Source organism: Manis javanica, chromosome 1 (assembly GCF_040802235.1).
Source record: "Manis javanica isolate MJ-LG chromosome 1, MJ_LKY, whole genome shotgun sequence".
NCBI lineage: Eukaryota > Metazoa > Chordata > Mammalia > Pholidota > Manidae > Manis > Manis javanica.
The window spans coordinates 233,545,232-233,563,400 of NC_133156.1; the positions used below are offsets into that span (position 1 = coordinate 233,545,232).

General features: G+C 43.0%; 1 long non-coding RNA gene across 5 annotated transcripts in view; it reads left to right on the forward strand.

Annotated features, from left to right (window-relative positions):
- LOC118973916 (uncharacterized) overlaps positions 1–18,169 on the forward strand; it is a 185,603-nt gene that overhangs the window by 84,615 nt on the left and 82,819 nt on the right. For 4 of the 5 annotated variants that reach the window (XR_012133379.1, XR_012133365.1, XR_012133351.1 and 1 more), the window contains one exon: positions 3,750–3,824. The exons of the other annotated variant lie outside the window; for it this stretch is intronic. This is a non-coding gene — a long non-coding RNA (uncharacterized lncRNA). The remainder of the gene's footprint in view (positions 1–3,749; positions 3,825–18,169) is intronic. 5 annotated transcript variants of the gene reach the window in all.

The following is an 18,169-nucleotide window of genomic DNA, read 5'->3' on the forward strand; positions in this document are numbered from 1 at the left end:
TTTGGTCTTAACAACTCCCCATTATTGGACATGCCCCCGCGGCTGGCAGTGTGCACGTGCTCACCCTCTTTATGTCAGTCTTCACAATCTCCATCTACCTGCTTCACCCGTGCGGTAACTGATGTTTGGAGAGGTGACGGGGCGGTCCTCAAAGCCTGTGGACCTGACACCATCTCGTCTACCTCTAAGAGCCTGAGACGGAATCTCCTGAGCTAGAGGAGCTGCTGAACTGTGCCCTTCCCTTCAGGCCAGGCTTGGATCTACAGGCTGCATGAATTCAAAGCTCCACATCATGAGGAAATGGAGACAAATCCTTACAGTGGAGATTTGAAGAGATCTGGAGAAGACGCAGGGGAGCCAGAGGCAGATAAATCAAAGAATGCAATATAAATATTTGTATTTTCATGTAATAGTTTCAGGTGGCATTTCTGATTTCTCCGGGACAGATGGATGATAACAAGAATAAAGAGGCCCCTTAGAAGCAAGGGCCGCATCTCTCCCTAGAGAGGAAAAGCTACTCCACTTGTAAGCCTGAAGGGAAGACTGCTGGTCTCCCACCTGGCCCCTGATATGTTAAAGCTTTGCGGTGAAGACCTGCACCAGACATTCACAATGATATTTTATGTGCAGTTTGAATGATGTGGGAAATTTCATATGCCACACCCCGTGACATCTCTCCTCTTAGCCCCGTCCATGATCACGTTTCTGTTCCTTGTACCTACTGCGCACTATGCCTTTTTGGTGCCTGCACAAAAGCTGCTCCCCTCCCAACCTACTCCCCCTCATCCTAGTAACTGTAACCTGTCCCCTCGTTTTATTTCATGCATTCTTCCCTCCTACACTCTCACTAGATGGCTGAGGATCATTTCTGTAATCGCTTTGTCCACATCCACCTACCTTGCCGGTTTCCCTGCCTGCTCACCTTCGTTCTCCCAGGACCTTGCATGTGCCTGAAAGAGTAGCAGCTCAGTCATGTGGGATGAATGAATGCTACGTTTTAGGAGCAGGATGTAAACAGTAGGCATCCTGTAATCTTTTCTCAACACTATGTTTCATAGGTTCACACACATAGAAAACACAGGATGTAATTATTTACCATTAAGATCTGGGACTGTAGGTATGTTTTTGCTTATTTTTGTCTTTATTATCTTTATTTTCCACAATAAACATATACAATTTTTATAATCAGGTAATATAACCAAATAATAGAAATGAGAATGATTGCCCTAAGACATGGTGAAGAATACACAGCATACATATATCACTTTCCTTCCATAATGTGTTTTTGTATAAAATGTACATGTTTATTTGCCAAAAAATGATAATATTCATTTGCATATCTGTTACTGTGTTTTACAGCTTTTGAGGTGGTTTTACTCCATCCCCCATATCTGACCTTCAGCAACCTTTGGTAAAACTAGCAGAGAGATTTGCTTTCCGTTTGCAGATGAGGATGCAGACACCCCAGCCCTGAGCACTGGGGAGGGCTGGAGCTTGGACATCTTGGGCGGAGCACCCACTTGCAGGGGGCACTGGATCTTTCCTGGTTTCAGTTTCTTCATAAATAAAATTGAGAAGGAAGTACTGACCTCACAGAATCAAAGCACCATGCAGGAGTGCTGCTTGCACATAGAGGATGCACAGAAAATTGCCTGAGTCGCGTGGGGTTTGTCTCCAGTGCAGAATAGGAGCGGGTTTCAACCCAGACTTGTTTGTACCTTTTCCATAGACTGCTCTTAAATGAAAATAAGTCACCACCTCTCCTACCACCACTGCCTTAGAGTACAATGCACAGCATCCTCCTTGGTGGGATAAAGGGTTAGGACATACCTAGTGGAGAAATTGCTGAGGGTGGTCGTTGTCCCTTCAGGATGGCAGTGGTTCTGCCTGCCATGCATGGAACAGTGGGCCATGTATAAGCACATGCTTCCACTGTACTCCTTGAGCAGCAGTGCCCGGCCCATCTTCATGATCCCGTGTAGGTGCCTGGGAGCTCCTATGCCTGCAAATTAACAGCCGAAGGACAATTAAAGTCATGGGAGCAGCTGAGATCGTGCAGCCATCATAATGTAATCAAGTGGCAAGGATACTTGTTCTTCCACAGATGCCTGTCGAAAGTGGCTTTCATTCTGGACTGTGCACCATCTATGGTCCGTCTCCATACATGTAGTCCCTCAACCAGCCATATACTTAGTTAAATGACCTTTCATGAAATGTCTTGTGTATAGAAGGCTCTCTGCCATGCTGGAGATGCAGAAATAAAAAGCAGGGGTCATCTTCACAGATCTGTGAACTCCCAGCCTTGAACAGCATGCATGGTACCTGGAGGCCCTCACTGGACTGGGTGAGGAGGGAATAAATGAAAGAACAAGAGCCCTCTCCTGACTGTCACCCCATCGCATTTGGAGATCCCTGTTCCATCAGTTTTGAATTCCTATTTTAAAGAACCTGGGGAAGATGCCCGTTCTGAAGGCCTTTAACAGTTGCACTGGAAATGCCTCTTGAGGGCTGCTTCATGGCCTGTGAGCCGTGCATTTGCACAAGACCCCTGCCCTTCAAAAGGCCTGTGCTCTGATCAATATGATTTTTTGTCTCTTGACATTCTTAACAGCTTTCGAATAAGGGCTCCACGTTTGTGCAGGGCCTAGCAAATTATGTTATTGTTTTGGTGTCTCTTCCTTCTCCAAGAAAAGATGCACAATACTGGAGGATTTTTTCAGTAAGAAATTACATAGACAAAACATCATGTTGATGAACTAAGTGTGACTGAATCAGAAACACGTGTTAAAACTGACTCTGCCTGAGCTGAAAAAGAGGGAGATGAAAGAGGGATCTGTGTAAATATGTCTGAAGTTCAGCTGGCCAGCCAATACTTGAAAGACATCAAAAACTTTGGACAAAGTTGTTTTTCCATCTCTCTGGCCTTAGGACACCTTATCATTTTCACTCATGGAGTGAGTGCACTCCTTGTACCTCAGCAGGACACGTTTGCTTCAAAATAAACGAGTACCTTCAACACTGTAGCTTTATAATTCTGTGAGTCCAGGGAGCATTGTTAACGAAGCAGGTATCCTGCTCAGAGACAGAAGAAATGACTCGAGGGAAAGCTAGGAACCAGAGGTCCCCTCAGTGCAGAGGTTTCTGGGACTCTGAGCTCCAGCTCGCATCGGTATGCAGAATAACAGAAATTTGTTCTTGGTTCCCCTTGCCATTGACCATTTTGTTTGGAGATCTTTAAAGCAACAACTAGCGAGTTTACTGGCGTCTGAGGTCTTGCTGTCAGACAAGTGGCACCGTAACACAGGACAGTAGGGTTAACAGCCAGAGGGAAGCTGACATGTCAAAAGAGGGGCTCATCCAACCTGTAGGGTGACTGGGCTGAAAACTCTCAGGTGTTAAGTGCTCCCTCCCAGGAGACCCTTGTGATGACATTTGACTTCATATTTTAAGTAAGCTGTTTCATATGTCTCTGTAGCCCTGCCGTTTGGGAGATCTGCACGTAAAATTCCTGATGGTGAAGGCAGCTATCTCCAAAAGGGGAAAGGAACTTATGTTTTATGGGAACTTAACTTATACTTCAGTACTTTATTTATATTTAAGCATTTAGATCTTCCAGAAATCCCGAGGAAAGCACTATTATTACCATTTTATAATGAATTAACCAAGCTCTAGAGATGTTAAATAATGCAGTTAGTAAACTGGGATTTGAACGCATCATTAATTCAATGTGGATACTTGCTTTATCCTAGGCCATACATACCAGCCCTGCGGCCATGGAAGAAATACCCGTTCGAGGCAGCCCTGCATAAAGTGGTTTCGTTAAGGTACTCTTCCTGCTTACAGTCCCAAAGCCAGGACCCGGGCCAGGCCGGCCTGATGCCCTTTGTCACCCTGGGGGAACTGCTGCAGCTCTGCGGGCCTTCATTTTTCCCAACTGGCTGCAGCAACCAGGAAGGCCTTCACTGCCCATCTCGCTGCACATGTTTCAGGTAGAAGTCCCCAGAGAGAAATAAATGGCAGGTGATTGCAAAGTTATTGTTGGTGATGTAATTTGCTTTTGCAGAGAACTGAATTGGTTTATTCTGGAGGCGATAATTGGGAAGGGCTGTCCCCCTCCCACCAGGCACCGCAGGCAGCCAGGCTGAGCTCTTCCAGTGGAGAACTGCATGCAGGAGGCAGAAGGAGACACTTACCTTCTGTGCCAACAGCAGGGCGAGGCAATGGCAGAAATGAACCCAGAGGCAGGAAGATGGGCTCTGTTCTCTGGGGAGCATGTTTCCTTCTCCACTACCTCTGGACCATGAAGAGAGACTCTGATTCCCTGAAGTGAATGGTCCCAGCTCCCCCACCCCACTTCCTCAGCTGGCTCACTCCCAGCCCTGGGATCTGGGGTGCAGGAAGTTCAGGTTTACATCCTAATCCCTGGGAACCTTTGCCTTAACTCACCAGGCTCATTCCAAGCAAAAGGTGAAAGGAAACTAGGAGTCATCAGAGCCAAGGAAGGCGGTCCCACCAGCACAGGCCTGGGCCGAGCCCTGTCACTCTGGGCTTTCTGCACTGGTGCCGCCATTAACACCTGGGAAGCCTTTGATTCTCACATTAGCAAAACATGCCATAAAGCACATGCTTTCCCTCTTCCCACAGACCCTGGCCCCAATGCAAAGGGGCGGGGGACTGTCACAAAGGTGCCATTCAGCCCTAGCAAGGCTTTCTTGATGAAGTCTCTGAATGGAGACTTCAACCAGTCTTCTCATAGAATGTGCAGCGAGTCACAGCCTCTGAGCCCCAGCAGCCACTGCGCGAAGGCCTCTTGGAACGTCTGACCTTAGAAGGACAGTGGAGAGGAGCGGGTCAAAATGCCTTACTTGGCAGAGAAGAAAATAGACACCTCAGATAGGGATTTTAGCTTGCCACACGAATTCTTATGTCTACCTTGTGTCAACACTGTGTAATATGTTGAAGATACAATGATGCCTAACTTCAGCTCATTGAAAGGAGACTGTCATCGTGACCATGGTGCTGGGAATACTCATCACCTACAACTCAATGCAAAATAGCTGTGCTCTGAGAGCCACGTATTCCCGATTAGCAAGTGCATGTCCTCACATGCACATGTGCACACGCACACACAATATGTGTTTGAGTAGCTAAGTTGGCCAAATACCTCAAAACATTTTTAAATTTCAAACTAGCTATGCATTTAAAATTGCAGAATTTATACATCTTCCCACTCTCATCTCATGATGCAAGTTTATTCCTCAGTGTCGCTGTCCCTTTGTCAGGAAAATGGCTCTTTGAGTCACATAGCATGTGGCATCTTCACTTCCATCTGTGGGAGGGGCAGCTCTTCTCAAATCCTTTGAGGATGGCGTCACTGGAAATTTTATCTCACACCTCAAGTTCCCATTCAGTATTCATGCTGTTCACAGCATTAATCTCTTTCTCTGATGCTTTTTAGAAGTGATCTTTAAAGCCTTGTTTGTGACAACATGCCAGGAACAGACTTGAGAGGAATAATTACACCTAAATTAAACTTCTTTGCCCCCGTTGTTGGTAATTCCATTAGGTGAACTCTTTGGGGATCCAAAACCAACATTTATTGAGGTTGCTTCATGCTAATGTGTCTTTTCCCAGTGTTGCTTTGAACTGAAAAATAAAATATTGAGGGGAGTTCCCTATCATACACTTTGTACAGAATCAGATATAACACAGCTCCCTGTTTTCAAAAGGACATTGTTTTGAAAGATAGTTTGCCTTTTAATCTGGCTCTGGCATGTGTAGTACACACATAAATTGAAAGCTGATACAGAGGAAGTATGTGACTGCTCTTTTCTAGAGGAGAGAGTGGATGAGTTAAGAAACTTTCCAAGGAGGAAGTGATGCCTGAGGGTGACGTGGAAGGGCGAGAGGTTGAGGTGGTGCTAAGGAAATTCAGTTAAGGGCATCACTCCTGCAAAGGCACCATGGTGAGCAGCATCATGCATTGGGGAGATGTCAAGAACCACAAAAGGTCTGAGGTTTGTTTATCCTCTCTGCAAGCTAACAGGTTAGCTGCCAGTTTCACGGATGCTGGCAGAAGATATGCAACTCGTGGGTCAGAGGTGAAGAGTTTTATTATTTACAACACAGCCAGCAGGGCGAATGTCAGGGCTACCCAAGTTCTCCTTGCCCTTTGGTTACCATGGGGACCACACAGGTGGGCCTGGGCAGGTGCTGCACACACAGTAGGTTTGCATCAGGGATGAGGAGCTGCAAGCTCAGGGAAACAGAATGTTTTCTTTTGGACTGCAAGCAAATTTGCAGCTTTTGCCCTGGAGTGAGATACTATCTTTATTTTATTCAGCAGTAAAGAAACCTCTTTTGTGCTCCACAAGGGTGATCCTAGTCTCCAAGGCTGCTGAAAAAAGAGATTGCAACAAAACTGTTAGTGTTTCTGCTTGCAGCACACACTGATATGTGAGACCCCAGTGGAGAATTGTCTCCCAGTAGGAAAAGTAAATATACGTGAAGTGATTTGAATGAAGTCATGAAACTGTACCACATCTGCTCACATCCTGGACACCCTGCAGTCCCTACCTCTACTACTGACGTCACTCTTCTGTGGGATCAGTGGCTCCACTCGACTGCGTGTAAGCCTAAGGGGCCACGTGATGTGCAGAGCCCATGTGGTAGGCTGAATTCTAAGATGACCCCCAAAGGACCACACCCTTGTATCATCCCTTCCTGTTGAGTATGGGAAGGACTTAAGCATAGGGAGGGTATTACTTGTATAGTTAGTTTATATTATATGATACAAATGAAGAGATTTGAAGATATAATTAAGACTCCTAAATAATTGTCTCTGAGGTAATCTAAGGGGTGATCATCCTGGGTGGGTCTGACCTAATCAGGTGAGCCTTTTTAAAATGTCTGGGAGCGGCAGCAGGCACTCTCTCTTGGTCTTGAAGCAGCAGATAGCCTTGGCAGGAGCTGTGTGGTCAGAAATGGTGGGTGGCCTCTAGTAGCAGAGAACCTCGATGCTATAATCATAAGGAACTGAATTCTGTCACAACAACCAGTAAGCTTGGAGTCTCAGAGGAGACCCCAGCCCTGGAAGATACTGTAATTCCCTGAGCAGAGAACCCAGTTATGCTGTGCCCAGACTTCTGACCCAGAGATATTGTGAGATAAGAAGCTGTGTGGCTTTAAGCCCCTAGATTTGCAGCAATGTGTTACACAGCAAGTAATACAGCCTACGACTCACTTCTAGTTGTTATATATTCTGTGCTTTTATGAGAGAACAGAATGAGGACACACACACTTACTGAACACTAAAAATATGTCAGACACTAGCTGGGCGCCATGAAGATGAAAATATTCCGCCTCCTGCAACACCTTCCTGCATGCTCTTTTGGTCATTTGGGAGCAGGGAATGCATTTGTGAAAAATTAGCTCCTAAACACAGTTCACTCATTTATTTGTTACTCATTCAATAGACATGAACCGAACACCTAAATATGTATTAACCAATGTGCTGGTCCTGGAAAATTCCTGACTTCACTCTCAGTATAATTCCTGCTCCTGTTTTCTCCTCTCTGCCACCAGTAGACCTAATTGTATCCACCCTCAAGCTTCCCTGTATCCCAGTGGTTCTCTACATGGCTGTTTATAGACATGGAGCTTCAAAACAATACCCAAGCCTACTGTTACCCGAACCAGTTAAGTCATATCTCATGGTGCATCCCAAGTATAAGGATGTTTTTTCAAAGCTATGATGTTAACCTACGGCGAGAGCAAGAGTCATTGATCCACACTAGAGACAGGGAAGAGTCAGGATTCTGTGGCTGGTTGCTCAGTGAACAGACTCTCCTGTATAGCCTCCCCCTTCTGAGTAAATAATTCCAATTTTAATTGATCAGATCGAAAATCTTGCTCAGCTTTTCTTAGACTCTTCTCTTCATCTTGAACCACGTGTCTACTCTATTAGTGAAACCACTGGGCCACATCTTCAAAGTACATTCCAAATTCTACCCGCACCACCCCCAACATTGCCCCACCTGCTGTCTCTCGCGGGCATCATCGCAGTACTGCCCGAGTACCTGAATGGTCTCCCTCCCAGGTCCTTTTCACACATGATTCTCAGCAGAGCAACCTGATCTGGTCACACACTGCTCAGAATCTTCCAGTTGTTTCCATTTCACTCAGAGTCATTGCAGTTTCTTAAAAAGTTCTACCTGCTTTGGTCCCTGCTACCTCTCTGTTTTTATCTCCTGCTACTCGGACAGTGTCTTTCTCTTCTCTGGGGTTTACGGCTTCCTTACTTCTTTTAAACCCACTGGGAATGAGTGTAGAGCTTTGCTGTTACCTCTTCTGGGAATGTTCCTTCCCGAGATATTCACATTAACCACCCTTTCATCAATTACAGATCTTTTCTCAAATTTTTCTTTTCAGTAAGGTTCTCCTTGGCCGTCAGATTTTAAATTGCCACCTCTGGCTAAAAATGAGGTCACTCTCTCTCCACCGTCCATACTTTATATTTCTCCACAGTACCTAACTGCCCTCTAACATACTACATCTATCTGGTTACTTATTTTGTTTATTCTTTCCCTTATACATATGTATACGTATTGTATTTTAGTTTACTTTCTTCTAATTGTTCACTGTTACACCAGTTCTAGAAACATTCTTGGCACATAATAGGTTCTCAATATATATTTGTTGACTGAATGAATACCATTCTGGCTCCATGTTCTCTTTAAATTCACTTTGTACCTAATAAGTAGCTTATTTTTATGATTAAGTCACTGATTCTTTTTAATATATCCTGTTGTCCAAAATTTTTACCAGCTTGATATTATTGGGAACAAATTGACCAAAAAGAAAGATGATCTTTGAAGTGAAATAGACTTCAAAGCATTAAAGTAAATAATGATAATAATGGGTTATAACCCCAGAATAAAAGATTTGAGTATATACTAATATCAAAATAAACCAGCAAATAAATAAATGAGGGAGAAGAGGGCAAGTTCTCCTTGCCCTCTTCTCCCCCCATAATACCAACTCATCTATGATCTGCAATTCCGCTCTTCAGCACACAGCCCAGAGCAGGGCTGCATGCCCCTGCCCTCCTGACAATCTGGACTAGATAAGGCCATGTCGTGAGGGGCTCACCCGTGCATTGTAGGATTTTTAGAAGATCTTTGCCTTTCTGGATGCCAGTTGCACCCACCAAAGTCGTGGCAAACAAAAATGACTCTGGATCTTGCCAAATGTCCCCTGGCAGTGGGCAAAATCACCCTCAGGTGAGAACCACTGCTCTAAAAATACGCACATTCTCCAAAAGCAAGTTAAAGAGCAAAATACAGGAAGATAGTGAATGATTATATTATGGTAAATTCATGTAGTGGACCACAATAGAATATTTCTTTAACTGCCAATTTCATGAGCAATATAAGGACTTTAGACTACTTCCTACATCATTTGGGAAATTTAACATTCTTTTACTTGTTTGTGTATTTCTCAATTTCCGGGTGTTTTCTAAAAATCCATGATTAGAGATTAATGTGATTCTAATGGCTACTGTGCATTTTAATAATATAATTTACTCTTTTCACCTTTTTTCTTGCATCCCATTTTATTTCTTGCAACACCACATGTTTACCTGTAACTCCTGTACTTAATATATATGTGAGGCCATCTAGTATCCTTGTTTTCTGACTTCTGCAGTTTAATTGTTCACTTTTGATTCAATGTCTTGATCACCTGAGTAGGCTCTAAGTTCTTCAGGAAGTGAACGCAGGAAGCAGTAATGGTTCCTTAGGCATCTGAGAACCCTTTTCTTTGCCTTTCCAAGTGACTGCTCCGCAGGTTACAAATTATGTAGATAAAATCTCTTGTCCTTTGAAGTTGAGTGATGTGAAAAAGAACTCTGAGGCTAGTCTGTTTGAGCTCCTTTAGGAGGAAGCCCTTTCTGTTTTCTCTTCCTCCCACACTCCTCTGAGTGATATGCCCAAAGGATTTTCTTTTCTTTTTTCTTTTTCAATTCTTTTCATTCAATTCTTTTCTGGGACTTGGTGTACTCCTGTTCTGGGGTCACAGTTTATTTAGTTATTTCTATTTGCCCAAGGCCAGTTTCCTGCTATTACTTGAAGATGACCAGGTGGCTGCCATCACTGAGATGACTTCAGACGTGCTGGTTTCCCACGGCTCATTGTCTACTTTCTACCCGCAAAAGCTGTTCTCCTCTCTCCTGTAATTTTAATATTTCCTTTTCCTCTAGAGACGCAGCTGTCTCTCATTCACCAGTCCCCAACATCAGAAGCTAGTGAATCTCTGTAAAGGGCCTGGTAGTAAATATTTTAGGATCTGTGGGATCTTTGTGCAAAAACTCTGCCTCTGGATCAGGAAAGCAGCCATAGGTCACATGTAAACGAACAGGGGAGGGCTGCCTGGAAGCCAGTCCAACTTTAGGCATGACACTCAAAGTAGAACTTCAAAACTTTCTCAAGTCACACAATGTTACACCTATTTAAAAATGTAAAAACCTTTCTTAGCTCAAGGGCAGTTCAACAACAAAGGTGGAGCAGATGGGACATTTGGACTATTATTTGCTGACCCCTATGCTATCTCACTGACTCCACAAGTACTGAGTCAGCTTTTTACTACCTCCAGTATATATTTTAATTTTTGGAGTTGTATTTTGGATTAACTTCATTTTTCCTGTAATTCTACCAGCTTTTTTAAAGCCTTATCGGCCCCTGAACCCATGCAAATTCCATCCTGCTTCATGGCACTATTATTTTCTTATATGCTGAGAACACAAAGCAGATGGATCCTAATTTTCTCCTGCCATTTGTATTGAGTTATTTTCATAAATGAGCTTTTGGTCTGAATCTTTATGGCTGTGTCTTGCCTTTTAATATGTCAGAATCTTTCCATGCAGCCCATATTGTTGTTTTCTCTTGCTGTCTCTAGTTCTTCCTATACGAGGTGAGATCGGCACGTGCCCTGCTGTTTGCCATCCGGCAGGGGTGTGTGTTCACTTTGATCTTTTTTACCATCCACCTGGGTGCTGCACTGATATTCCCCTCACATCTTGAGCTGTGCTGTGAGCGTGGTCCCCAACCACATGTCTAGTATCTGTGGCTTGTGTTGCTTTTCTGAAAGCTGGCATTCGCTACCCTGATCCCCTCAATATAGTCCTCTGACTATTAGAAATGTTTTGTTCCCCCATCTTACCTTCTAGGGATTTGAAAGAATCTGAGTTTTTTTGTTGTTTAAAGTGTGGGGTGTGTAAAAATATACTACGCATAGCACAGCGTTTCTCACTTTCTGTTTGCCCCTCCGGGATTTGCTGCTGACGGCGTTCTGCATGAAGTCCTTGCCACGCTGGACCCATGAGATCAAGGGGAGCTGAGCAAAAGTGGGAAGTGGGTGGGAGGGAAAGAAGCAGGCCGTGTGCCGTGAGCCAGCAGCCCTCTGTGTTCACCATGTAGAGGCGAGGCTTTGAGGCAGGGGTGCAGAGTAGGGGTGGCCGCTGCTTCCTTCTAGTTCTGAGGTCCATGTAGGAGACTCAGTGGTCATTTCCCCCAAGAAACTCATGCCTGCTGTAGGGGGGAACAGTTTCCTCGAAGACTGGTGTGCCATTCACCAAAATCCTTACTTCTAATAATATCGCTCTTAACTATTAAAAAAAAAAGTTCACAGGCACGATTCAGAAACACGAACTGACTTGCCTAAGATTTTGCAACAAGGATTGGAAACAAGATTTAAGCCCACTTCTACCTCACAGAGAACTTCTGCTTCTTCTACCTCCATAGGTTAGACTATCAAAAAGTTATTAACTCACAAATAAAAAGGTAACATAAAAGCGCATAATATGTTATTGTAAAAAAATGATAAAGGAGGCAGAGCCAGAATGGCGGCGTGAGTAGAGCAGCGGAAATCTCCTCCCAAAACCATATATATCTATGAAAATATAACAAACACAACTCTTCCTAAAATAGAGACCAGACGACACAGGACAACATCCAGACCACATCCACACCTGCGAGAACCCAGCGCCTCGTGAAGGGGGTAAGATACAAGCTGCAGCCGGGTGGACCCGAGCGCCCCTCCCCCCAGCTCCCAGAGGGAGGAGAGGAGTCGGAGCGGCAGGGGGAGGGGGCCCAGGACTGCTGACCACCCAGCCCCAGCCATCCGGACCAGAGCGCAGACACAGTGCATGCACGGGGCCCTGGATACTAGGGAAACAGGGCAGCAAAAGCAGTTGCAGCAAGAACAGTGAGCGGGTACTGGAGGCTGGCGCCGGAGGACAAAAGAAAAGCGAGCAGCCATCTTTTTTTGTTGTTGTTGTTGTTGTTGTTGTTGTTTTGTTGCGGTGAGTGCTTTTTGGAAGTCTTAAAGGGACATAAAGGGACAGGGACCCCAATACTAGGGAAACAGGGCAGCAAGACAGGCAGGCAGGTATTGGAGACCGGCGCCAGAGAACAAAAGAAACGCGAGCAGCCACCTTTTTTTCTTTTTTTCTTTGTTTTTTCTGTTATTGTTTTGTTTTGGTGAGTGCTTTTTGGAAGTTTTAAAGGGATAGGGACCCCAATACTAGGAAAACAGGGCAGCAAGTCCGGTGAGCGGGTGCCCAAGGCTGGTGCTGGAGAATAAAGAAAAACGAGTGGCCATTTTTTTTTTCTTTTCTGGTCATTGTTTTGTTTTGGCGGGTGCTTTTTGGAAGTTTGAAAGGGGCAGGGTGGGACACTTAGTCCAAAGGTAGGGAATCCCGGGATCTCTGGGCACTCTAACCCCCTGGGCTGCAGGGAGCATGGAGGCCCCTTACGGAGATAAATAGCCTCCCGGTTGCTCCCCCTCCAATGCAACTCCACCACTTTGGAGCAGCAGCCCGTGCCAGGTCACGTGCACAGCAACAGCGGAGATAAACTCCATAGCAGCTGGGCAGGAAGCAGAAGCCCTGTATGCACGCAGCTACACAGCACAAGCCACTAAAGATTGCTATTCTCCCAGGAGAGGAAGGCCACAAACCAACAAGAAGGGAAGTTCTTCCAGCCATCACTAGTCCCAGCTCTGCAAACTACTCTTATCACCATGAAAAGACAAAACTACAGGCAAACCAAGATCACAGAGACACCAGAGAAGGAGACAGACCTAACCAGTCTTCCTGAAAAAGAATTCAAAATAAAAATCATAAACATGCTGACAGAGATGCAGAGAAATACGCAAGAGAAATGGGATTAAGTCCAGAGGGAGATCACAGATGCCAGAAAGGAGATTACAGAAATGAAACAAACCCTGGAAGGATTTATAAGCAGAATGGATAAGATGCAAGAGGCCATTGATGGAATAGAAACCAGAGAACAGGAACGCATAGAAACTGACATAGAGAGAGATAAAAGGATCTCCAGGAATGAAACAATATTAAGAGAACTTTGTGACCAATCCAAAAGGAACAATATCCGTATTATAGGGGTAACAGAAGAAGAAGAGAGAGGAAAAGGGACAGAAAGTATCTTAGAAGAAATAATTGCTGAAAACTTCCCCAAACTGGGGGAGGAAATAATTGAACAGACCATAGAAATACACAGAACCCCCAACAGAAAGGATCCAAGGAGGACAACACCAAGACACATAATAATTAAAATGGTAAAGATCAAGGACAAGGAAAGAATTTTAAAGGCAGCTGGAGAGAAAAAGGTCACCTATAAAGGAAAACCCATCAGGCTAACATCATACTTCTCGACAGAAACCCTACAGGCCAGAAGAGAATGGCATGATATATTTAATGCAATGAAACAGAAGGGCCTTGAACCAAGGATACTGTATCCAGCATGACTATCATTTAAATATGAAGGAGGGATTAAACAATTCCCAGACAAGCAAAAGCTGAAGGAATTTGCTTCCCACAAACCACCTCTACAGGGCATCTTACAGGGACTTCTCTAGGTGGGAGCACTCCTAGAAAGAGCACAGAACAAAACACCCAACATATGAAGAATGGAGGAGGAGGAGTAAGAAAGGAGAGAAGAAAAGAATCTCCAGACAGTGTATATAACAGCTCAATAAGCGAGCAAAGTTAAGTGGTAAGATACTAAAGAGGCTAACCTTGAACCTTTGGTAACCACAAATTTAAAGCCTGCAATGGCAATAAGTACATAGCTTTCAGTAGTCACCCTAAATGTAAATGAACTGAATGCACCAATCAAAAGACACAGAGAAATAGAATGGATAAAAAATCAAGACCCATCTATATGCTGCTTACAAGAAACTCACCTCAAACCCAAAGACATGTACAGACTAAAAGTCAAGGGATGGAAAAACAATATTAAGAAAAAGAAAACAGGAAAACAACAGCGAAAAGAAAGCAGGGGTTGTGGTACTAATATCAGACAAAATAGACTTCAAAACAAAGAAAGTAACAAGAGATAAAGAAGGACACTACATAATGATAAAAGGCTCAGTCCAACAAGAGGATATAACCATTCTAAATATATATGCACCCAACACAGGAGCACCAGCATATGTGAAACAAATACTAACAGAACTAAAGGGGGAAATAGACTGCAATGCATTCATTTTAGGAGACTTCAACACACCACTCACCCCAAAAGATAGATCCACCGGGCAGAAAATAAGTAAGGACACGGAAGCACTGAACAATACAGTAGAGCAGATGGACCTAATAGACATCTATAGAACTCTACATCTAAAAGCAACAGGATATACATTCTTCTCAAGTGCACATGGAACATTCTCCAGAATAGACCACATACTAGCCCACAAGAAGAGCCTCAGCAAGATCCAAAATATTGAAATTCTACCAACCAATTTCTCAGACCACAAAGGCATAAAAGTAGAAATAAATTTTACAAAGAAAACAAAAAGGCTCACAAACACATGGAGGCTTAACAACATGCTCCTAAATAATCAATGGATCAATGAACAAATTAAAATAGAGATCAAGGAATATACAGAAACAAATGACAACAACAACACAAAGCCCCAACTTCTGTGGGACGCAGCGAAAGCAGTCCTAAGAGGAAAGTATATAGTGATCCAGGCACACTTGAAGAAGGAAGAACAATCCCAAATGAATAGTCTAACACCACAACTATCAAAACTGGAAAAAGAAGAACAAATGAGGCCTAAAGTCAGCAGAAGGAGGGACATAATAAAGATCAGAGAAGAAATAAACAAAATTGAGAAGAATAAAACAATAGCAAAAATCAATGAAACCAAGAGCTGGTTCTTTGAGAAAATATACAAAATAGATAAGCCTCTAGCCAAACTTATTAAGAGAAAAAGAGAATCAACACAAATCAACAGAATCAGAAATGAGAATGAAAAAATCACAACAGACTCCACAGAAATACAAAGAATTATTAAAGACTACTATGAAAACCTATATGCCAACAAGCTGGAAAACCTAGAAGAAATGGACAACTTCCTAGAAAAATACAACCTTCCAAGACTGACGAAGGAAGAAACACAAAAGTTAAACAAACCAATTACGAGCAAAGAAATTGAAACAGTAATCAAAAAACTACCCAAGAACAAAGCATCCGAGCCAGACAGATTTACCTCGGAATTTTATCAGACACACAGAGAAGACATAATACCCATTTTCCTTAAAGTTTTCCAAAAAATAAAAGAGGAGGGAATACTCCCAAACTCATTCTATGAAGCCAACATCACCCTAATACCAAAACCAGGCAAAGACCCCACCAAAAAAGAAAATTACAGACCAATATCCCTGATGAATGTAGATGCAAAAATACTTAATAAAATATTAGCAAACCAAACTCAAAAGTATATCAAAAGGATCATACAACATGACCAAGTGGGATTCATCCCAGGGATGCAAGGATGGTACAACATTTGAAAATCCATCAACATCATTCACCACATCAACAAAAAGAAAGATAAAAACCACATGATCATCTCCATAGATGCTGAAAAAGCATTTGACAAAATTCAACATCCATTCATGATAAAAACTCTCAGCAAAATGGGAATAGAGGGCAAGTACCTCAACATAATAAAGGCCATATATGATAAACCCACAGCCAGCATTATACTGAACACCGAGAAGCTGAAAGCTTTTCCTCTGAGATCAGGAACTAGACAGGGATGCCCACTCTCCCCACTGCTATTTAACATAGTACTGGAGGTCCTAGCCACGGCAATCAGACAAAACAAAGAAATACAAGGAATCCAGATTGGTAAAGAAGAAGTTAAACTGTCACTATTTGCAGATAACATGATATTGTACATAAAAAGCCTAAAGACTCCACTCCAAAACTACTAGAACTGGTATCAGAATACAGCAAAGTTACAGGATACAAAATTAACACACAGAAATCTGTAGCTTTCCTATACACTAACAATGAGCCAATAGAAAGAGAAATCAGGAAAACAATTCCATTCACAATTGCATCAAAAAAAATAAAATACCTAGGAATAAATCTAACCAAAGAAGTGAATGACCTACACTCTGAAAACTACAAGTCACTCTTAAGAGAAATTAAAGGGGACACTAACAAATGGAAACTCATCCCATGCTTGTGGATAGGAAGAATCAATATTGTCAAAATGGCCATCCTGCCCAAAGCAATATACAGATTTGATGCAATCCCTATCAAATTACCAGCAACATTCTTCAATGAATTGGAACAAATAATTCAAAAATTCATATGGAAACACCAAAGACCCCGAATAGCCAAAGCAATCCTGAGAAAGGAGAATAAAGTAGGGGGGATCTCACTCCCCAACTTCAAGCTCTACTAGAAAGCCATAGTAATCAAGACAATTTGGTACTGGCACAAGAACAGAGCCACAGACCAGTGGAACAGACTAGAGACTCCAGACATTAACCCAAACATATATGGTCAATTAATATTTGATAAAGGAGTCATGGATATACAATGGCAAAATGACAGTCTCTTCAACAGATGGTGCTGGCAAAACTAGACAGCTACATGTAGGAGAATGAAACTGGACCATTGTCTAACCCCATATACAAATGTAAATTCAAAATGGATCAAAGACCTGAATGTAAGTCATGAAACCATTAAACTCATGGTAAAAAACATAGGTAAAAACCTCTTAGACATAAACATGAGTGACCTCTTCTTGAACATATCTCCCCGGGCAAGGAAAACAACAGCAAAAATGAACAAGTGGGACTATATTAAGCTGAAAAGCTTCTATACAGCAAAAGACACCATCAATAGAACAAAAAGGAACCCTACAGTATGGGAGAATATATTTGTAAATGACAGATCCGATAAAGGCTTGACGTCCAAAATATATAAAGAGCTCACTTGCCTCAACAAACAAAAATCAAATAATCCAATTAAAAAATGGGCAGAGGAACTGAACAGACAGTTCTCCAAAAAAGAAATACAGATGGCCAACAGACACATGAAAAGATGCTCCACATCACTAATTATCAGAGAAATGCAAATTAAAACTACAATGAGGTATCACCTCACGCCAGTAAGGATGGCTGCCATCCAAAAGACAAACAACAACAAATGTTGGCGAGGCTGTGGAGAAAGGGGAACCCCCCTACACTGTTTGTGGGAATGTAAATTAGTACAACCATTGTGGAAAGCAGTATGGAGGTTCATCAAAATGCTCAAAACAGACTTACCATTTGACCCAGGAATTCCATTCCTAGGAATTTACCCTAAGAACGCAGCAATCAAGTTTGAGAAAGACAGATGCACCCCTATGTTTATCGCTGCACTATTTACAATAGCCAAGAATTGGAAGCAACCTAAATTTCCATCTGTAGGTGAATAGATAAAGAAGATGTGGTACATATACACAATGGAATACTACTCAGCCATAAGAAAAGGGCAAATCCTACCATTTGCAGCAACATGGATGGAGTTGGAGGGTATTATGCTCAGTGAAATAAGCCAAGTGGAGAAAGAGAAATACCAAATGATTTCACTCATCTGTGGAGTATAAGAACAAAGGAAAAACTGAAGGAACAAAACAGCAGCGGAATCACAGAACCCAAGAATGGACTAACAGGTACCAAAGGGAAAGGGACTGGTGAGAATGGGTGGGTAGGGAGGTATGAGGGGGGGGAAGAAGAAGAGGGGTATTAAAATTACCATGCATGGGGGGCTGGGAGAAAGGGGAGGGCTGTATAAGACAGAGAAGACAAGTA